Genomic DNA, 23730 nt, shown 5'->3' with positions numbered 1-23730 from the left:
ATGCACCTTCTATCTGGCGAATATAATGTAATCCTACTGTCAATTGCAATAAAAAATAACAAAATAACAAAAATGAAATGAAAACAGAAAAACTCAAAAAAATAAAGTCCTCTGGGGATGACCAAGGAGAAGCTTGATTCACCTAAAGAAGAAGAATCAAGAAAAAAAGCATAGTTTATCTAGCCCTAGGATCAGCATGAATGTGTGGTCCATCCCATCGGATGGGTGTCTATGCTCATTCCAAAAAGTGTTCTTATTTCTTTCTTCTTTTTCTGTTGCAGACTGAAAAATTATGGGATATATAAAATACATTTGAAAAAAAATTAAAAGGAGGATTTTAAAAAGTTAATCTCTTTATTCAATTCAATTTGGTTTCAATATGTCAGTAAAATAAAATTTTATTACAAGTTTGCAATTAGATACATTTTATATATAAAAGGTAATCTGAGATTCCTCAAGTTTGTTAAGTTTGGACTCCCAGTTAAGTGCCAGTCTGCATTTAATGTTCCTGTTCACCCTGTAAGCACCATCCCAGAAAATCACATGGACACAAGTCACAAAGAAGAAAGTAAGATTTAATGCCCACCAACAGGTTGATGTCCCAAGTGATAGAGAAGAGTGAATTGTTCTCAGGAAGGAGGAGGTAACTATAGGGTGTAAGGGGGAGGGGAGGCTGGAGACCAGAGAAGGGACTGGGAGCAAGAAATCTTTGAAATTGCAGCAGGACCCTGGAGATTATCAGCCCGCCAGGGCCACACATCCTATAGCTGGCTTATGTCAGGAAAACATCCTGTATCTGGTGCATAGTTGAGACAATACGTTCTGTAGCCAATGCCAAACATCCTACAGATGTCTTATCACCAGAAAGCATTCTATAGCGGGGCACATAGTGAGGCCCAGGAACCTTGCATCTGGCAGACACTAGATATATCATGTGGCTGGGAATGGCACCTGTACCAGGTGGGAATGGGCAACTGTGCCTAGGCCTAGCCTGTGGATGCCCAAGATGAAGGCTGTCACCCTAAAATGGGACAAATATTCTTACACTCCTTAATTTTAAACCCAAATGGGAAATATTGGCTTGTAAAATAAACTATGTCATTTGAATTCAAAATTTTGTTTTTTTGTTTTTTTGTTTTTTTTGGCCTAGTGGTTAAAGTGCTTGCCTAGCATGCGCGAAGACCCGGGTTCGATTCCTTGGTACCACATACATACAAAAAAAAAGCTAGAAGTGGTACTGAGGCTCAAGTGGTAGAGCTCTAGCCTTGAGAAAGTCCAAGGACAGTGCTCAGGCCCTGAGCTCAAGCCCAGGACTGGCAAAAAAAAAAAAGTTTTTTTTTTTTTTGCTTGGTTGTGGGACTTGAACTCTGGACCTGACACTGTCCCTGAGCTCTTCAGCTCAAGACTACCTACCGTCCTATTCCTTGAGCCATAGCACAAATTCTAGTTTTCTTGTGGTTAACTGGAGATAATAGTCTCATAGACTTTAGTCCCCATGCTGGCTTTGAACCCGGATCCTCAGATCTCAGCCTCCTGAGTAGCTAGGATTTCAGGCATGAGCCACAGCGCCCCACCAAAAGTTTTCTAAGAGTTAAAAAATCTCAGGAAGAATGGCCGGGAGTTTGGCCTATTGATCGAGTGCTTGCGTATCATGCATGAAGATCCAGGTTCGAGTCCTCAGTAACATATACGTAGAATATCAGAAGTGGTGCTGTGGCTCAAGTGGTAGAGCATTAGTCATGAGGAAGAAAGCCCAAGGACAAGGTCAATATACACACTACTGTAAAATCACTATTTCCTGTTTTGTGTCCATCTATTAAAACTGTGTTATTAAATTTGTCGAGTTTTTTTGTTTGTTTGTTTTTTGCCAGTCCCAGGCTTGAGCACTAGGACTTGGACTTTCTTAAGGCTAGAGCTCTACCACTTTAACTATAGCACCACTTCTAGACTTTTTTATGTATGTGGTGCAGAGGAATAGAACCCAGGTTTTCATGCATGCTAGGTAAGCACTCTACCAGGTGGCCAAACTCCTGGCCTGTTTGTCAACTTTTTAATGACATAAAACTTAGGTAACTAAACCAAAGCTCGCTTAAATGTTTGCTTGTATCAAGGTTCTTATATGCCTCTTTCTTAAGGAAGTGAGCTGCCTTGGGATAAAGCACTATCATTTTCCTACACTCTTTGTTGTAATCACAAGGTTTGGCTTGGTAACAATGGTGTCCTAAAGTGCTATATCTAGTTAACAATTAAATATATGACTTTTTAAATCAATTGCTGTTTCAAAACTCTCATTGTGTTTACTCTAGAGTTTTGTTTTTATAGATCTTCTTAACAGTTTCCAGCAGGTCCAGAAAAGGGTAAATTATTCTTACAAGTATTTCAGACAAATATTGGTTCTTAATAAGTTCCAGTTAAGATCATGCTTACAGACTACTTCTAATGACTAACTTATTGCTTTAATTGGAGTAAAGCAGCTTTTGTAAATGACTGATCTGAGAGCAGTGTTCAAAGCCAGTCCAGGCAGAAAAGGTCCCTGTGAGACTGCCATCTCTAATCTGCCAGCAGAGTGCTGAAGAAAGCAGGAGGTGCAGTGCTGGGGCTCTAAGTGGCTGAACGCTAGTTTTGAGCTGGAGAACTGAGGGACAGCACTCAGGCCCTAAGTTCAAGTCCAATGACTGACCAAGGGAAATGCCAATGGTGCATTTATCCCAGTGTAGAAAAGTCAGTCCTGGGACAAAATAAAGGAGTATTCAGAGGCAGTAAAAGGTACTGCTTCCAGGTGCCAGTGGCTCACACCAAGCCAGCCCAGGCATGAGAGCCCCTGAAACTCTTCAATTAACCACCAGAAAACCTGAAGTGATGCTGTGGCTCAAGGGGTAGGGCAGTAGCCTTGAGATGAAGAACTCAGGGACAGTGCACAGGCCCAGAGTTCAAGTCCCATGACCAACCAAAAAAAAAAGGGTACTGCTGAGATAGCAGAGATGGTGTCAGATGCTGGAGTCACTTGACCCTTCAAAATTAATCAGAGCCAGGAGGTCACAGAAAAATAGTTTGTAAGCATCCTTTCTAATGCCCATCCTACCTACTTTGTAATTGGGCAGGAACTTACTCCCTTGTGTAACAGTTATCTCTTATAGTGGGTAGTAAAGAAGCTAAGGTTGTCAAAAGAGGGATAATCTGAAATTAAAACCCTAGACCTGGGGGTGGGAGTTTGGCCTAGTGGTAGAGTGCTTGTCTAGCATGCATGAATACCCAGGTTCGATTCCTCGGCACCACATATGTAGAAAAGCCAGAAGTGGTGCTGTGGCTCAGGTGGTAGAGTGCTAGCCTTGAGGAAAAAGCCAAAGGACAGTGATTAGGCCCTGAGTTTAAGCCCCAGGACTGGCAAAAAACTAAAATAAATCCTGGACCCCTATATCTATAGGCTTAAGACCCTAATTGGTTATAAATATTGATCTGGCACTGGCCACATAAATTCATCTGGTCAGGATAAACATGGGATGTTAGTAAGTCAAAAAACTTCTGGAGTCATTTGGGCTTAATAGATCTCACAGATTCATGTAGAGAGATCTTAATATGTATCTGTACAAACTCTAAATTTGCTTTCTTGTCATTGTAACTAAAAAAGCATAGACCTGAGATCTTGCCCGTTAAAAGCTGTCTGGAGACCTGCATAGGTAGCTGTTAAACATTGTAAGGGTCACCAAAGGTCAGGTTCCCTGGTAAGCTAGGAAAATGCCTTCACAGACTCCAGTGCTAAACAAGCTTCACTGGTCTACAAAAATTGCTATAATCCATTCTGAGCCCAAATTTCTTCATATAAACTTTTTTTTAATTTGCCAGTCCTAGGGCTTGGACTCAGGGCTTGAGTACATTCCTTGGGCATTCCTCAAGGCTAGCGCTCTACCTCTTCATGCATGGACTTCGTGCATGGTAGGCAAGCACTCTACCACTAGCCCATGCTCCTGGCCCCTGGATAAACTTCTACCTAGGTGGAAGGAACCTTATATTGTTCTTCTCAACACATCTGTAAAATTGTCTGACATTTCTACTTGGATAGCTCTTCAATCCTAAATTCCAGGTTTCAGATTCATCTAGACCCACAGACCCACAGGACTGCTATACCTGTGAAGCTCTAAAAGAATTGAGATTTCTGGGTGGGTGGTGGGTGGGGGGAGGATAATGGGTACCAAGACATGTGAAAGGGTATCAATGTATGTGAATTAATGCACCTTCTATCTAGCAAATATCATGTAACACTTTTATTAATTACAATAAAAATATATTAAAAAAGAATTGAGACTTCTGTGCAAGATCAAAGGACTTAAGCCAATGACCTGGATGGTTTAATACAGTTTCAAATTTTAATTGGCATTTCTTCATATTTCTCTATATTTATAAAAGCTTCTGTTGTGGTAAGAAGTTATTCTTTTCTGATTAATATTTCCTGGGGTTAAATGAAAAACTCATTTTTGCAATTTGCCCCAGCATTCTTCAAGTAGCCCAATACTGGGCAAGTGAGCAAAAAGGCCCTCTCTGCTAGGAACAGCAGAATCATATTACAGTAAGTTGGAAAATAGTACTAAAAGACTAGGTTAGATTTGTCTCACTGATTATAAAACTGTAATTGACACAGGATATCCTAGAGAAAATGAGGTATGCTAACTGGCTGCCAGGGATTCAAATATCCAAGTGCCACGTTTAAAGCTTGTCCATCCACTTCCCTTAAAATTAAGGGAACAAAGTCATTTTCAGGGAAATGAACCTGAATAAGCTAGGGAAATGAGGTACAGTCAGCTTACAACAAATACAGGAGATATTCCTTCATATACCTTCCTTAAGATTAAGGGAACAAAAGTCCTTTTAGGGGAAATGAAGCAGGAAATCTTAAGGAAACAGAGGCATGTGAAGGCAACTCAAGATTATGGTATTTAGAAGTGCTATGTTTGCTCCAAAAAGAGACAACAGAATGCATTGCTTGCTGAGGGTTGTACCTATCTTTGCATAACAGTGAAGCCAGACCCCCTGCCTTTACCCTATAAATTCCCCAGCAGCCCAAGAAACTGAGTGCTTCTCTATCTCCCTATACTCATTTAGAGTGTGCCCCTGCCCTTCTGTAAGTCTGCTTTTTCTCTCTTTGCCTGGTTGCCTGTTTGTTTATTTACTCAATAAAGCCCTGCCAACTTTTCTTACCATAGTGACTTGTCCAGAAATTCTTATTCTGCTTTCAAAGTCAAGGACCCTAAGTGAAGAGTTCCTAAACCTTGCCTCAGTGCAGTGATAGTAGGATTTGAAATCAGGTCCTGGGCTTTATCCCTGCGCATCCCGCACCCCCAACCCAAGGCTAGTCAGAACTACATTTCCAGGTTTCTGTGGGTTAATTGTAGATAAGGATCTCACTGAACTTCCATAGGATTATAGCCTGCACCCTGCTAAGATTTTTTTTAAAGATTGAAATAAAAGAGTATGTAAGCAAACTATTGCTCAAGACCACGAAGAGGCAGGCCAGGAGGAGAATAAAGGAGATAATTAGGAGAGCTGTGACACGCGGGAGAGGGAGAGAGAATAGACAGGGATGGCAGTCATGCAGTGGAGGGGGAGGAAGAAAGAGGGGGGAAGAAGGTAGAGAGAGAGGGAGGGAGAGAGGGAGGGAGGGAGGGAGGGAGGGAGGGAGAGAGAGAGAGAGAGAGAGAGAGAGAGAGAGAGAGAGAGAGAGAGAGAGAGAGAGAGAGAGAGAGAGAGAGAGAGAGAGAGAGAGAGAGAGAGAGAGAGCCGTGAAGAAAGTGAGGTCAGGAGAGACCAGGTGAATGGAGCGAGCAGGTGGGAATGTTAGTTATATTCACTCACTTGGGGTCCTCAGCCAGGGCCTTTGTATTTCCCCTGGGGATGCTTGTAACTCAGCCCTGCCCTGCAGCAGATGGACCCACCCCTCCTCCACCCACCCAGTCTCCCCTCCCACCTGACCGTACATTCTGCCTGGCTTCCTTCCCCCTTCCCCATCCACTTCTCCTCCCCCCCACTCTTTCCTCCTATCCCATCCCCCTCTCTCCTAGCTACTGTATTGCACGACTGCCCATCCCTCTCTATGCCCTCTCCCTCTTCCAGGTAACATGCCCCCCCCAATAAATTCCCCTCCTGGACCTCCTCTTTTTTTAATTCAACTTTCTTGTCAGGGTGATGTACAAGAGGGGTTACAGTTATATGCTTAAGGTAGTAAATACATTTCTTCTCAAACATCATTACCCCCTCCTGCGTTTTTTCTCCCGATGGGAGATATTTCTAAGGCTAATTAAGGTTAGGTTGCAAATTGTACATATGTTTGGACTAGATACTGCAGTACCTGAATTGACTACAACTAGAATTCCCTTTCCCAAGCTGTTCACATTGCTAAGCCGTTTTGGATCCGGTAAGGCAACCAATGAGATTAAAGCATCCGCAGATCTGGCCCACGAGGCACAGGAAGTTGTTCGGAGGGTGGGAGCTGCAGAAGCTGAAGCTTCCGCCTAACAAAAGAGCAGTGATCACTGGCCACGCCGCAGTCTCTACTTTCTTCGCCAAGGTGAGTGCAAACAGGGAACAGGTAATTTTCATCAGACAATCTCAGTACACTCCAGGGAGGTTTTCCTTCTTGCCTTAACCTGGGAGTGTACAGGATAAGAATTCGTCGTTGTCTTGTCACACATTTTAAGATGTTCCCGGCGACCATGACTGCGGTCCTTTAGACATGGACGACCATAGACGTGGACGACCACACCCACTCCCCCCTCCTCTTCCCTCCTGCTGTCCTTTTAACCCCTACACGCGTGATTATGCGTCTTCTCTCTTGAGCCTGCATTTTTCCTTTCAGATTGCTCATTCCCTCTTTTCACTGGGCACATTTTTGCCCTGCAGACTTAGCAAGCGCCGTCCACAACTCGTTCTTCCTTCCCCCTCCCTTCTCCAAGCACTAATACTTTACTCCCTAGCTGCTTTCACTCCTCTCCCAGCCAGAGAATCATGCATTTTCTCCCAAAGCTTGAGCAACTTCAAAGCCATGATTATGATTTGTTTTTGTTTGCCTTTTCTTATTTTAATGAACAAAGAAGCTTCTGTAACAGTGAACTAAGAAGGTCATTTTAGGAGCATAGATGTTATAGGGGTTTATCGCATTCGTTACTTTAAACAAAATCCTTTAGCAATCATTGCAACGGTTTCTGCCTTCTAGTTGTTTCATTTCTTTTCTTATGCTGGCCTAGAACCAGATTTCCAAATTTCTGGCATATGCTGGGATGATGGTGGATGGAGGCAGGGAGGGAAGGCAAAGCAAACTGGATTTTCTCCTAATCTGGTTTCTGCTTCAGAGTGTAGAGCCTTTTCCATCCAGCGTAAAATCTTTTCAGGGGAGAAATGTTCTGCTCAAATGGCATCTGATCATAAATGAATTACTTCATATGGGTTAATTTATTGTGTAAATTCTTTTATGGTCGCCTTTAATGCCAGCAAGTATTTTTTCAGATATTTTCAAGTATTTAAATGTTAACTATTGTTCTTATGCTCCATATGTTATCATGTGCTTTACTTTTGAGAGTATGTTTGTGATCACAATTTATTTAATTACCAATTTAGGCTTTAGGGTTTTTCACGCCCAAAGAGGGCTTAATGTTCAAGTTAAATCTGAACTAAGACCTGAAGGACGTGCAGGCATTAGTTATGCAGATATTAATGGGAAAATCAGACATAAATGTGTTATGGTCTTGGCATTTCTTGTTCAGACTGTTTCCTACATTCCTTCTATACTCTAACCCCCTTGTCCTCTAACTGCTGTTCTGTGTGGCATTCATTAAGCATTGTAATCAAGTTAAATTCCTCAGTATTAATTCCTCATTTTCTTTCTCCTGGAGGGCTTCTTACAACCATTTCAATGAAATTCTAGTTTCCAGTCACCTCTCTAAGAACGTTACCTATTCCAATCTCCTTGTCCCATTTGTTGCTGCTGCATTGTATGCTATTCTGTATTTATATATTGGCTTATATTCTTACCGCTGCTGTATGTCTTATCACCGACTGTTCATAAATTTTGTTCATAATTATTTGGTATAGTAAGTAAATTTGAAAATATTTAATGCTTTCTCTAAGAGATAAGCTCTATTTTTTTTGGTTGGTCATGAGGTTTGAACTATGGGCCTGGGTGCTGTCCCTAAGCTCTTCAGCTCAAAGCTACCACTCTACCACTTGAGCCACAACACCACTTCCAAGCTGTAAATGTTTTTAAAAAATCTCTTTTCCTCTACTAGTGTTTGAACTCTGGGCCTTCCACTTGATAGGAAAGCACTGTCCTGTCCCTACTCCATAGATAAGCTTTAAAAAAATCTTAATTTTTAAAAATTATATTAGTTGCTTGAATAATTCCTAGTTATTAACCACTAAAGGCATGATGAATCTTTTGTTACTATTTTATTTTATATTTGCCAGTCTTGGGCTTGAGCTCAGGAACTGAACACTGTCGTTGGACTTTCTCAAGGCTAAAGCTCTACCACTTGAGTCTCAGCATCACTTCCTGCTTTTTTCTAGGTATGTGGTACTGAGAAATCAAACCCTGGTCTTCGTGCATGCTAGGCAAGCACTCTACCACTAGGTCAAACTCCTGGCCCTTTTGTTACTGTTTTTGAGGAGTCTGGGAGGCTAGGTTTGCTATGTAGCCCAGGTTGGCTTCCAATTTGCTTCAAAGTGTAGAATTATATCCACCAATACAACTGGATATGATGACTTTCATTTTTGTTGGTCATGGGGCTTGAACTCTGGGCCTGGGAATTCTCCCTGAGCTCTTCAGCTCAAGGTTAGCACTCTACCACGTGAGCCACAGTGCCTTTTCTGATAGTTAATTGGAGAAAAGAGTCTCACAGACTCAGATCCTCACAGACTGAGATCCTCAGATCTCAGCCTCCTGAGTAGCTAGGATTACAGGCATGAGCCACCAGCACCCAGATGCAAACATTGTTTTAAGTAAAATACCTTGCAGAAATGTGTATATATTCTAAGTGTACTGTTCACTTTAGCTAAATAAACACATTATTGTAAGTAATATAGAGATTAAGAATTGGAACATTCCAGTCAATGATTACACATACCTATTATCCTAGCTACTCATGAGATTAGATATGAAGATTGTGGCTTGGAGTCAACCTAGCAGGAAAGTCCATGAGATTCTTGAAATCAAGAATCTTTTTTCAGTCAAGTGAAAAAATATGTGATAGTGCCTAGGCCCTGAGTTCAAGCTCAAGTAATCCTTCTCTGTGTCTCTCTGTCTCTTTCTCTCTCTCTGTTTCTGTCTCTTACACACAAACATATTTGTACACGCGCGCGCACGCGCGCACACACACACACACACACACACACACACACAGATACAGAAAGAAATGGAACTCAGTCAACATCTGAAAGGCCTTGAGTGTATTCCTAACCTCTTAACAATGTAACTGGGAATTATCCCAGTATGTGCATGAGCCAATACTTGGGATTGAGTTTAGGGCCTGCGCACCATCCCTAAGCCATAGCTCCACTTCCAGATTTTTTGGGGGGTGGGGTGGTTAATTGGAGATAAGAGTCTCACAGGATTTCTTGTGGTGTGCATTATTGTGGTCTCAGATCTTAGCCTTCTGAGTAGCAAAGATTACAGATGTGAGGCACCAGCACCTGAGTAATTTGCCATTGTTTACCTTATAAAAATATGAGCATACTTCTTATAGTCTTTGTTCTTTGACTTAAGAGTTTTTTGGAATTCATGATATTTGGCCTGGTAATAATTCCTTTATTTTCATTATATATAGTATTTCATATCAGTATGCAACAGAATATCCTATTTATTGTAGATGAGCAATATGATTTCCTTTATTTTGATTTTGAAAATTGTACTGTGAAGATTCTTTTGTATGTTGTTTGGTGATAGGTGCTGACTCATAGGCTATGTACATAATTAGGTTAAATCTTGTCAGCTGTTCTTTTTCTGGGTCTGTACTACGTACTAGGGCTGGAACTCAGGAATAATGCTCAATCACTTGAGACACAGGTCCACTTCTGGCTTTGGCTGGTTAATTGGACATAAGAATTTTATGAATTTTACTGTCTGGGCTCAGGACGTGGGTACTGTCTCTGAGCTTATGCTAACATTCTACCACTTGAGCCACAACTCATTTTTCTGGCTTTTTTGGAATAGCTTATTGGAGATAAGAATCTTATGACTTTCCTGATTGAGCTGACTTCCAGTTCTCAACCTCATGAGTAGCTGGGGTTATAGGAGTGAGCCACCAGTGCCCAGCTGTAGGAGCTCTTTTTGTTATTGTTGTTTTCTGAGTCATAGGATTTGAAATCTGGGTCTGGGTGTTGTCCCTGAGCTCTTCAGCTCAAGGCTATGGCTCTGCCACTTTGAGCCACAGTGCCACTAACTGTTTTCTGGTGTTTAATTGGAGATAAGAGTCTCATGGACTTTAGTGTTCCAGCTGACTTTGAACCATGATCCTCAGATATCAGTCTCGTGAGTAGCTAGGTTTACAAGTATGAGCCACCAGCACCTGGACTTGAAATATTACTCAATGATTTTTTATTGAAATTAATAGAAGGGTTACATTATATTCGCTCGATAGACGGTGCATTACTTCACAAACATTGTTACCTTTTCTCATGTTTTTGTACCCATGTCTTTCCTCACACCCCCCATCTTGTTTTACCCCCTTCCCTATCCTATTTCCAATAAACAAATAAACATATATACAATATTGAATGATTTTTTTGCCAGTTCTGGGGCTTGAATTCAGTGGCCTGGGTGCTGTCCCCAAGCTTCTTTTGCTCAAGGCTAGCACTCTACCATTTGAGCAACAGGGCCATTTCCTTGACATTACTTTTTTACACTGTTTCCTACATTCGTTCTGCCCTCCAACCTTCTTGTCCCCTAATTGCTTACTTTTCTGTGTGGCATTCATTAAGCACAATCAACTTAAATTCCATAGCGTATGGCTGAGTATTAATCTTTTATCCATAGGTTTTATGCATACATAGATGTCAAGGATTTTCTTCCATTTTGCTAGTTGTTTCTTGATTCTGATAATTGTTTATTTTGATATGTAGAACTATTTTGGGCCAGTACCAAGCCCTTGTTTGGGCTTTTCTGCTCAAGGTTAGTGCTCTATCACTTGAACCATCACTTGATTAATCACTTGATTAATTGGATATAAGATATCACTGGATTTGTCTGCCAAGGCTGGCTTTGTACATTTAGCCTTGAATCTCAGCCTCCTGTATATCTAGGATTACAGATATGAGCATTGTCTTCCAAGGAAAAAAATAACTTTTTTTTGCCAGTCCGGGGGCATGAACTCAGAGCCTGAACACTGTCCTTGGGCTTTCTCAAGGCTAGAGCTCTCTACCCCTTGAGCCACAGCACCACATCTGGCCTTTTCTGTGTATGTGGTACAAAGGAATTGAACCCGGGTCTCCATGCATGCTAGTCAAGCACTCTACCACTAGGCCAAATGTTTAAATTTTATGCAGCCACGTACATCTATGCCTGCTCTTATTTGCTGAATTATTGGAAAATAATTATGTAGCTATATCTTCTAGGGTTTTTCTTATTTTCTTGCAATAGTTCTAAAATTTCAGATCTTTCTTGCATTAAGGTTTTTGATTCACTTGGAGTTGGTATTTGTACACAGTAAGAGAGATGAGTCTAATTTCAGTCATTGGCATGCAATTAGCCAGTTTTCCAATGCTACTTGTTTGAGACAGTCTTTTTTGTTTTTAGTATATTAGGCTTTTTTTCCTTAAAGTTCAAATGGTTGTAGTTGTGTGGTTTTATTTCTTAGTAGAAGATTCAGTATTTTAATGTTTTTTTAAGGAACAATGTTGACAATTTAACAATTATCAATGCTTAAATAATGGACATTTGTCAGTTTTTAAAACTATCAGTTCTGCCAGGCACTGGTGGCTCAATCCTGTAATCCTAGCTACTCAGGAGTCTAAGATGGAAGGGTTGTGGTTTCAAGCCAGCCCCAGCAGGAAAGACCCTGAGAGTCTTATCTCCATTTAATCACTAAAAGTGTTAGAAGTGAAGTTGTGGCTCAAGTGGTAGAGTCTCTGCCTTCAGTGAAAAAGCTAAGGGAGATTGAGAGGTCCTAAGTTCAAGCCTAGTACCAGTATAAAAATAGATATCTTTTTATAGTAGCTTTGTTAGCTCATTGTACTAACAAGGGATGATTATTGCCTGGGTTGCTTTACTTTTCCTATAATACCCTACATAGCCTTTTCTTTTGCCAGTCTTTGGGCTTGAACTGGGCATATGCAATGTCCTTGTGTTTTCTCAAGGCTACTGCTCTACCACTGAGCCACAGCACCTATTCCATTTTTTTCCATGTATGTGGTACCAGGGAATCTAACCTAGGGCTTGGTGTATGCTAGGCAATCACTCTACCACTAGGCCACACTCTTGGCCCCCTACAGAGTCTTTAAAAGGACTCTCTCTCTATAACTCAAAGCAGCCCTGGGACTTGATGATGTAAGCCGAAGCTGGCCCCAAAGTCACCATCCTCCTGCCTCAGCCTGTCCAGAGCTGGGATTGCAAGCATCCATCACCTTCCTAGCTCTGAACTGATTACTTAGAGAAAGTAAGCCATTAGTCCTAACTCATACTCTAGATTTTTTTTTTGCATTTTTTAATTGTAATTAGTAAAAGGGTTACATGATATTTGCCAGATAGAAGGTGCATTAATTCACATACATTGATACCCTTTCACATGTCTTGGTACCGATTTCCCTCCCCCGCCACACTCCCCTCATACTCTAGATTTGAGTGACTGTTTCCTCAAGATCACATATTTTCTATCCCTTGGCATTTACAGCTAGAAGTTGCCTTAGATTTAGTTTCAGTTATTTTCAAGGAAAATACTTTTCAGGCAGTGCAATGTATTTCTTCTTGCCTTTGTTTTTTTTCCAATCCTGGGCTTGAGCTCAGGGCCTGAGCACTGTCCTTGGATTTTCTCAAGGCCATAGCTCTACCACTTGAGCCTCAGCACCACTTCCAGCTTTTTTTCTATGTATGTGGTACTAAGGAATCAAACCCGGGTCTTTGTGCATGGTAGGCAAGAACTCTACCAACTAGGCCAAATTCCCAGCCCCATCTTGCTCTTGTTTTAGAATTAGGTGTCCTTTCTGTTTGGCTTTTGTATTCTTTTACATATTCTGGTTAGTCCTTGTTGGCTTCCTTGCATTCTGGCATGAGAAATTTTAGTCTCCTCATTTTCTTTCCCTAACTTAGTCCAGGAATTAGCCCCTTTTCAAGGAACTATTTCTTTCCTCAGTGAATATTTGAAAAATGAAATTCAGATGGAAGTGCTCTGGGAATTGTTAGTTTTTAGCCTTTTCATTTGTTTATAACTGGGATTTGAATTTGGGGCCCATGCTTGCTAGGCAGGAATGCTATCACTTGAGTTACCTTTACAGTTTTATCTCCAGTTGTTTGTTTGGATATAGTGTTAATTTTTTGTCTGAGGTAGACTTTGGATGACCATCCTCTCACAAGGCAACCTATATACAAGTATGCACTGCCATATCTGTTTATTGGTTGAGATGAGGTTTTAACTTTTTTTTTTCCCAGATTGGTCTCAGACCACAATCTTCCTGATTTGTCTTCCAAGTTAAGTATATGCCAGCACATCTAGTTTACTCAGCCCGTTTTTCTTCACTTTTCTATGCTACATTTAATACAGTTGAATGATTCCACAACTTTGTCATTGAAAACCAACTAAAAGTAGTCTTCATTTCTTTATTTAACTATGAATTCAGCAAAAATTTATGTAAGACTTATTAATAGGGGAGTAGCTCAAATGGTAGAGCACTTGCCTGGCACAAATGGGGTCCTGTGTTTGATCACTAGTACTGGAAAAATTTACATATAATATACTTCATATACCTAACTGTATTTTTAGTTATTTTATTAAAACTAAAACACATTTAAAATCAGGAGCTGGTTAATCTTGCCTGTAATCCTAGCTACTCAGGAAGCTAAGATCTGAGGATTGTGGTTCAAAGCTAGCTCATGCAGGAAAGTCCATTAGACTCTTATCTCCAGTGTATTTCAAAAAAACTGAAAGTGGAGCTATATTAACTGGTAGAACACTAGTTTTGTGCATAAAAAGCCCAGGGGGCAATGCCCAGGTATTGAATTCAGGGCTCAAGACCAGCACAACCTCTGCTTCCTCACTCCCCCAAAATATTTAAAATAAGGAGTGCTCAAGTTTTAGCTCACTGCTTTTTTTTTACTACTTTGTAATATGTTTTGTAATCTCTGCAAGTATTGAGTGTAAAATATCTCCATGTATTCATAACTCAAAGGCATTCCAGGAATCATGATTTTTCTCTCTCTTCTTTGCTTCCTTTCATTCTTTCCTCTCCTTCTTTCATTTCTCCCTTTCTTTTTCCCCCTTGCTTTCTCTTATTTTCTTTCCTTTTTTCTTTCTCTCTCTTTCCACCTTCCTTCCCTTTCCCTTTATCTCTCTCTCTCTCTCTCTCTCTCTCTCTCTCTCTCTCTCTCTCTCTCTCTCTCTCTCTCTCTCTCATCTGTCTTCCTTTTTGTCGCTGTCTCTCTGTCCGTCTCTCTTTTTTTTGCCAGTCCTGGGCTTGAGCTGAGGGCCTGAGCACTGTCCTTGGACTTTCTCAAGGCTAGAGCTCTATCATTTGAGCCTCATCACCACTTCCGGCATTTTTCTATGTATGTGGTACCAAAGGACTCGAACCCTGGTCTTCGTGCATGCTAGGCAAGCACTCTATCACTAGGCTAAACTCCCAGTCCTCTCTTTCCTCTCTCTGTCCATGTCTCTCTCTTTGTCTCTGTTTCTCTGTCTCTGCCTCTCTTTCTGTCTGTCTGTCTCTGTCTCTCCCTCTCTTTCTGTCTCTCTGTTTCCCTGTCTGTCTCTGTCTCTGTCTCTCTGTCTCTGTCTCTGTCTCTCTATCTCTCTTTCTCTCTCTCTAGTACTGGGGCTTGAACTCAGAGCCTGACACTGTCCATCTGTCCATGAGCTTTATTTGCTCAAGCCAGGCACTCTATAACTAGAGCCAAAGTTTGATTTTTTGCATGGTTAATTGGAGATAAGAATGGGAACAGACTTTTTGCCCAGATTGACTTCAAACCGTGATACTCACATCTCAGACTCTTTTTTTCCCATATATTTTTTATTGTAGTTAATAGAAGGGTTACATTATATTTGCCAGATAGAAGGTACATTACTTCACATACATTGATACCCTTTCTCATGTCTTGGTCCCCATTTCCCTACCCCCACCATAGCCACTCATCTTGTTTTCCTCCCTTCCCTAACAGACTTCATATAACCAAATATACGTATTACAATATATCAGATAACCAGGTGAAATACTGTAACAATATGAGATAACCAAGAGACAGCAAAGGAGATGAGAGATAACATAGTACATTAAGGACAACAATCACTCATTATATGGATTGTGTTTCTATATCCTGGAGGTCCTTTCATTTAGCATCATAATATATGGCCTTATGTATCTAGGTTTTGTTCTATTGTAAATCTCTACTAGGAGAGCCCATGGTTTCTACTGATTATCACAAATGAGGGAAACCGTTGAGCCTATGTTCCTTTGAGTATGGCTTACGTCACTTAATATGATTTTTTTCTAAGGCTTCCATTTCCTTACAAATGGGGCAATGTTGTTCATTCTGAAAGCAGCACAGAATTCCATTGTGTATAAATACCACATCTTATTGATCCACTCATCAACTGAGGGGCATCTGGGTTGGTTCCATATCTTTGCTGTGGTAAATAGTGCTGCAATGAACATCATTGTGCTGGTGGATTTAGTATGTCCTTGTTTCTGGATGATTAGGTAAATGCCAAGTAGTGGAATTGCTGGGTCATAGGGGAGTTTTATGTTTAGTCTTTTGAGGAAATGCCATACTGCTTTCCATAGTGGTTGAACGAGTTTGCACTCCCACCAACAGTGTAGTAGTGATCCCTCCTGGCCACATCCCCTCCAGCATCTATTGTTATTAGATTTTTTGATCCTGGCCATTCTAACTGAAGTGAGGGGGAATCTTAGAGTTGTTTTGATTTGCATTTATTTTATGGCCAGAGTTGTTGAGCATTTCTTCATGTATCTATAGGCCATTCTTATTTCTTCTTCACATTTCAGACTCTTGACTAGCTAAGATTATAGGTATGAGCCACCAGTATCTGGCTGTCTTATTTCTGTACTAGCATTTGGACATTACAATAATACTGTTGGCTTTTACATCATATTGTAATGTTCTCTGTGTTGTGAACCAAACTATCTGAAGCTGTCCATCTAGCATATTGCCTAAAAAGAAAGTTACACACAGGTTTGGGGGTATACCAGTATTGTGGCGTAGCAGGTTAGGTATTTGGGGGTTTCGGATTATGGGAGAATAATTAAACTTAGGACATAACCATATATCTTTGTGGGCAGGAGGTGAAAATATATCAATTAATGAAAAGTGTAGGCAGGTTTATTTGTGTTCTAGAGAACACAAAGGAGATATTCCAGATGGGAAGAATGGCCAGGGGGAAGTGGGATAGTTTGTGCTATGCTTTTTTTTCAGTCTGGAGGCTTGAACTAAGGGTCTGAACACTCTCCTTGGCTTTTTCAAAGCTAGAACTCTATCCCTTAAGCCACAGCACCACTTCTGGCTTTTTCTATGTATGTAATACCAAGGAATCATACCCTGGTCTTTATGCATGCTAGGCAAGCACTCTACCACTAAGCCAAACTCCTCCCATGCTATGCTCTTGTATGGTGGTTTGTTTTCCTAAGGATCCTGTGTTGGAAGACTAATCTGAAGATGATGGGAGTTGGAGGGGCCCGGTGAATAGTGATTAGTCACTGGGGGCACTGCTCTTGAAAGGGAGAGACTAACATTTTTCTTAAGGCTATGTGTGAAATTTAGTTTATAAAACCAGAGTGCTAGCCCTCCTGCTTTCTGGCTTACTGTTTTGCTAGTAATCATTTCTCTCTTAAGTGTCTCACTATGATGCTGCCTGCCTTGTGATGTAGTTAATAGAGTCTTTATAAGTTGCTGAATTTGTATAACCTCTTGATGTTGTATTCTCAGCTTCTATAAATGTGAGCTATGGGCCGGGAGTTTGACCCAGTGGTTAAAGTGCTTGCCTAGCATGCACGAAGACCCGGGTTCGATTCCTCGGTACCACATACATAGAAAAAAGCAGGAAGTGGTGCTGAGGCTCAAGTGGTAGAGCTCTAACCTTGAGAAAGTCCAATGACAGTGCTCAGGCCCTGAGCTGGAGCCCAGGACTGGCAAAAAAAATGTGAGCTATATACTTTTTCTGAGTGGGTGTGTATGCGTGCGTGTGGGCATGCATGATTTATGTGCATGGCATGTGCAAACCAGTACTGGGGCTTGATCTCACAGCCTTATATCTCTCTTAGCTTTTTCACTGAATATTGACATTGACATTTTACCACTTCAGGTAGAGCTCCACTTCAGGCTTTATTTTTCTGACTATTTGGAAATAAGACTCTTATGGTCTTTTTTTTTTTGGTTATGGGTCTTGAACTCTGGGCCTGGGCATTGTCCCTAAGCTCTTCAGCTCAAGACTACCACCCTACTCCTTGAGCCACAGTACCACTTCCAGTTTTCTAGTGATTAATTGAAGAGTCTCATGGACTTTAGAGGCTGGGCTGGCTTTGAACCATGATCTTCAGATCTCAGCCTCTTGAGTAGCTAGGATATGAGATGTGAGCCGCCGTGTCTGGCTCTTATGGTCTTTTTTGCCCAGGCTTCCTTTGAACTTCAGTCCTGAGATCTCAGCTTTCTGAGTAGCCATCAGTGCCTGGCACAATTTTTTTCAATTTATGACATATACAGCCTCTAGTATTTAGTATTACTAGGAGAAAACAATACAATATGTCCTACTATATTTTTGATTATCAGAAGAATATTTACCTAGAGCCCTAGCAGAAAACAATTTGAGTGAACAAAGGAAGAAGTCAGAGAAGGTGAGAAAAGGAAATGTGTACAGGCTTAAAATTAAAATGTCCATGGTAGAAGACCAATAGGGGAGAGATAGATTTATTAGAAGCCTTAGACAGACCATTAATTAATAATTAATGGATAATTAAGATGCTATTTTCCACTGAGGCTGGGATGACATTGATGGAAGGGTACAGTGGTAGTAACAGAAACGTGTGGTGTCCTCAAAATCAAGCTAGGATCTTAGAGAAGGCTTTCTTGAAAGTATCTGTTCACCTGGTAATGGATTAAAATCCTCTTCAAGGGACCAGAGAACATATGGTCATTTAGACTATGTCTAGGACCTGACTAGATGTGTATGCCACCTAGCTTTGAGCTAGAGAAGTATTGAAACAAATGGACTACTGAGAGGCCACTACATGGTCTATAATAAAGCTAGAGAAAGAGTACTAGTGGAGCCAGGTGTGGTGGCTCACGCCTGTAATCCTAGCTATTCAGGAGGCTGAGATCTGAGGATCAAGTTTCAAAGAAGGAGACTTCTTATCTCCAATTAACCTCTAGCAAATGGGAAGTGGGGCTTGGCTCAAGGGTAGGGAGGTATCCTTGAGCTGAAGAGCTCAGGGACAGTGCCCAGGCTGTTTAAGCCTCATGACCCCCCCCAAAAAAAGAGTACAAATGGAAAGGAATAGTTTCATAACTGGCTAAATTGATACTCTTCATAGAAGAGTAGCTTCTTCAGTTTTATCTAGCAGACCATGAAATTTTCATTTTCTACTTACAATATGAAAAAAACATAAGAAAACACTTGGATATTGAAGATACATTTTGTGCCTTGTACCTGAAGATTTTTACAAGTTCTCTTGGTCATGTCAACAACCCTACGAAGTAGGTAAACTGAACTCACAGTGAAGTCACAGCAGTCTGCTAGATGCTGAACTTGGATTCAAATCCAGGTTTCTAGCTTCAGTATTTACAGCAGTTTTATTCTTGTAAGGAAACTTTAAAGTAAAATTATATATTTTTTGTGCTGGTGGTAAGGAGCCTTGTGCTCTCTCTTAGCTTTTTTTTGCTGATGGATGGTGCTCTTACACAGATTAAATACCATTCTTTTTGAATATATGGGCTCTATATCCTTGAGTTCTATACCCACAGATTCAACTACAGAAAGGTTGTATATGAGGGAGAAAACCATCTTTGTACTGAACATGTGCAGACTTTCTCCATTGCAAAATAATAGTTATACCTATTTACAAAGCATGTATATTATGTTAGTATTACACATCATCTAGAACAATTTGAACTACAGATTGGAGGATGTGTGTAGTGATGGGCAAATGAGATGCAAAGGACTTGAACATCTTCAGATTTTATTATCAACAGAAGTCCTGGAGCTAGAGTCTGGGGATGCTGATGGAAAATGTGAGGAGGGGTACTGTGGAAAATCAAAGGAAGAAAAGGGCTTTCAAATTGCAGTGTTCAGGTAGTAAGGAATTCTTTTGCCTGGAGATGCCATTAATAATAGGTATAAGTTAATAGATAAAGAAACAAGTAAGAGATAAATAGTAGGCAAAGTTGTAGAGGACATTTGTTATATTAACAGACTGGAATTTAATAAGGACAGGCTTGAATAGGTGAATGTAGTGAGCTAATTATTATTTTATTTTATTATTCTTTTTGAAAGGTCACTGTTACCTGAAATTGAAAATGGTCATTGACCAAGATAGCATACTCCATATAATACAGTTTCCGAAGGGTGTTTTCAACACTGTTACCTTTGAAAATTCTGACTTTGGTTCTCAAATAAGTCTGTATGTTAGATAATGCCATTACCATTTCAAAAATGAGTAAATCAAATTTTAGAAAAAATTTGGAGTAACATACTTTCATGCTCGGGCTGTCTTTGAACTATGATCCTCAGATCTCAGCCTCTTGAGTAGCTAGGATTATAGGCGTGAGCCACTGGCACCTGGATGATCAAGAGTTTTCTTTTTTGGTGCTGATACTGGTGCTTGAATTCATGTCTTTGTACTTGCTTAGCTATTTTGCTCATCTAGTTCTCTACTAGTTGAGCCACAACTCTACTTCCTGCTTCTTGGTTTTGAATTAGAATAAACCTCAGATTTGACTGCCAGAACTGGTTTTGAATTGCAGTGGTATCAGTTAACAGCACCTGTCTCACATCCAGCTTTCTTATTGTTGGGCATGGGGCTGGAACTCTGGGCAGTGAGCTCTTTAGCTTAAGACAAGGGCTCTACCCTTGAACCACAGCACCACTTGGTATCCAAATTTTATTGACTGGGAATGGGGTCTTCTGAACTTTTTGCCAGAGTTGGATTTGAATTGTGATTCTCCTGTACCTTCTGAGTAGGTAGGATTTTAAAGGTGTGAGCCACCATGCCTGGTTATCTTTTTTTTTTGCCAGTTGTGGGGATTGAACTCAGGGCCAGGGCCCTGTCTCTGAGCTTCTACTCTGCTCAACGCTAATACTCTACCACTTGGGTCACAGCGCCATTTCTGGCTTTTTCTGTGTATGTGGTACTGAGGAATCAAACCCAGGGCTAGGTCCATGCTAGGCAAGCACTCTACCTCTAGGCCATGCTCCTGGCTTTGGTTATCTGTTTTTCAAATGGAATGTTTGTGTAATCCTGGCTAATCTGGTAGCCAACCCAAGCTGGCTTTGAACTTGGGATCCTCCTGCTTCAGCCTCCTGTGTTCTGGGATTACAGTCTATTTAATGTAGACAGTCTATTCAATATAGACCTTTGGATAACATTTTGTCTAGGGAAAAAGATACTGCATTTAAAAAAATGGATTAGAATGAAAAGAAACTATACTTCAAGACCTTAGGGATAATGTTATGGAGATAAAATCATTAACTTGAATGATTGAGTCATTTAGCTAAATATGGAATTGGGGGTTGATTGTAGCGTATTGCTGTGTTTGTTTCCAGCTTGAGTGACTCAGTATATGTGCTGTTTACTGAGTTTAAACCGAGTAGTAGAAATTAATATGGCAGTGGGGTAAGATTCACTTTCAAACATTGTGGGATAATAATAGTGTGTCTGGTTGGCAGTTTAAGTTTGGAGTTAACATCTGAGGTAAAAATAAAAATTGCAGATTTAAAGCTGGTTGCCAGTGGCTTGAGATTTGAGGATTGGGTTTCTATAAAATATAGTTAAAACCATAGAATGAATGAGATTCCTTATAGCAGTATGGTCCTACTGTAAAATAAAGGACATAGATGTACATACATGCTGAGGAAACTTTTTTTTTTATCATTGAGCTGTATCTTCAGTCCCCACATATATGAAATGATTTTAAAATAACCTCTACTTTTGTGTGCTGATACTATAGTTTGATCTCAGGACCTCACGCCTGATTCTTCATGCTTAGCTGGCATACTAAATTTAGCTCTAGTTTATTTTTTTATTTTTATTTTTTGTCAATCATGGGGCTTGAACACTGGGCCTGGGTGCTGTCCCTGGGCTCTTCAGCTCAAAACTACCACTGAGCCACAGTGCCACTTAAAGATCTACTTTATTTTTTATTTATTTTTTGTTGGTAGTGGGGCTTGAACTCTGGGCCTGAGCACTGTCCCTGATGTCTTCAGCTCAAGGCTACTGCTCTACCATGTTGAGCCACAGTGCCACTTCTAGTTTTCTAGTGGTTAATTAACATGAATCTAAGACTTTAGAGCCTGGGCTGGCTTTGAACCCTGATCCTCAGATCTCAGCCTCCTGAGTAGGATTACAGGCATGAGCCACTGGTGCTTAGCATTTTTTAAAAAAATTACATTTTATTGTAAAGGTGATATGGGGGGTTACAGTTGCATAAGTAAGGTAAATGAGTCCACTTTTTTATTGTAATTAATAGAAAGGTTACATTATATTCGTCAGATAAAAGGTGCATTACTTCACATACATTGATGCCCCTTCTTATGTTTTTGTCCCCATTTCCCTAACCCCACCCCTCCCCTCATCTTGTTTTCTTCCTTCCCTATCCTATTTCAAATAAACATATATACAATATACTAGATAACAAGGTAAGATACTGTAACAATATGAGATAACCAAGGGACAACAAAGGAGATGAGAAATAACATAGTACATTAAGAACAACAATCACATATTATATAGCTCTTGCTTCCATATCCTGGAGGTCCTTTCATTTGTCCTTGTCCTGTATGGCCTTATGTATCTAGGTTTTGCCATATTGTAAACCTGCTAGGTGAGTCCAAGGTTTATACTGACTATGACAAATGAGGGAAACCATTAAGCCTGTGTTCCTTTGAGTCTGGCTTACTTCACTTAGTATGATTTTTTTTCCAAGTCCTTCCATTTCCTTACAAATGAGACAATGTCGTTCTTTGTGATGGCAGCATAGAATTCCATTGTGTATAAATACCACATTTTGTTGATCCAACCATCAACTGAGGGGCATCTGGGTTGGTTCCATATCTTTGATATGGTAAATAGTTCTGCAATGAACATCGTTGTTCTAGTGGGTTTAGTATGTTCTTCTTTCTGGACATTTGGGTAAATGCCAAGGAGGGGGGTTGCTGGGTCATACGGGAGCTCTTTTTTTATGAATTGTGTTACCCTCTCCCTCATTTCCACCCACCTCCCGCCCAGCTCCACTTTTTGCTAGTGATGGGGAATCCAAAATACTTTTTTGCTCAGGCTAGGTAGAAACTTTGATCTTCCAGGTCTTAGCCTACCCAGTATTATAGACATGAGCCACTGGAACTTAGATTAAGTGCCTCTCTCTCTCTCTCTCTCTCCTCTCTCTCTCTCTCTCTCTCTCTCTCTCTCTCTCCCTCCCTCCCTCCCTCCCTCCCTCCCTCCCTCCCTCCCCTCCTTCCCTCCCTCTCTCTCTCTCTCTCTCTCTCTCTCTCTCTCTCTCTCTCTCTCTCTCATCTCTCTCTCTCTCTCTCTCTCTCTCTCTTCTCTCTCTCTCGTCTGTCTTTGTGCTTGAACTCAGCCTGAGTGCTGTTCCTGAGCTCTTCAGCTCAAGGCTACTGCCCTACCCCTGGGTCTGGGCATTGCCCTGAGTTCTTCAGCTCAAGGCTACCAACCTACCCTTGAGCCATTTCCCATTTTCTGGGGGTTAAGTGGAGATAAGTGTCTCAGGTCCTTTTGTGCCCAGGCTGGCTTTGAACCTTTATCCTCAGATCTCAGCCTCCTGAGATCTGGATTACAGACAGGTGTGAGCCACTGCGCCCAGCTCCTTTTTTCTTTTAGAATAAATTTATATGTAAAAAATTATATATGTGTATGTGTGTATATGTGTTAGTATCACATGCTCATTTTCTGCTATTTGCTAATATCTTACATAACCAATATACATTTATCAACTATTGAAAGAGTGTTGGTACATTATTTTAATACAAAGTCCATATTTGTTATATTTTCTTTCTTTTTTTCCTAGTCCTGGGGCTTGAACTCAGAGCCTAGGCACTCTCCCTGTGGTTCTTTTGCTTAAGCCTAGCACTCCTACCATTTGAGCCACAACTCTATTTCCAGCAGTTTCTGCTTATGTGGTACTGAGGAATTGAACCCACGTCTTCATACATGCTAGGCAGGCACTCTACCACTAAACCACATTCCCAGCCCTTTCTTAGGTTTTTTTTTTGTATTCTAGCAATATCACATTTTACGTATTCATTATATCTCCTATTCTTTTGTTTATGACAGTTTCTTAGACTTTTCTCATTTTTGATCATCTCA

At 40.7% G+C, this 23730-nt stretch overlaps 2 protein-coding genes across 2 annotated transcripts in view; both read left to right on the top strand.

The window, feature by feature from the left end:
* LOC150040895 (F-box only protein 17-like) overlaps positions 1-23730 on the top strand; it is a 63257-nt gene that overhangs the window by 19167 nt on the left and 20360 nt on the right.
* Maged1 (MAGE family member D1) overlaps positions 6497-23730 on the top strand; it is a 93304-nt gene continuing 76070 nt past the window's right edge. Inside the window, exon 1 of the mRNA XM_090326621.1 lies at positions 6497-6559. The gene's annotated coding sequence lies outside the window, so the exon portion shown is untranslated. The remainder of the gene's footprint in view (positions 6560-23730) is intronic.

Source organism: Megascapheus bottae, chromosome X, assembly GCF_031878675.1.
Source record: "Megascapheus bottae isolate mThoBot1 chromosome X, mThoBot2.hap1, whole genome shotgun sequence".
Lineage (NCBI taxonomy): Eukaryota > Metazoa > Chordata > Mammalia > Rodentia > Geomyidae > Megascapheus > Megascapheus bottae.
The sequence above is the reverse complement of the archived record's forward strand: the minus strand, read 5'-3'. Positions and strand labels throughout refer to the sequence as shown.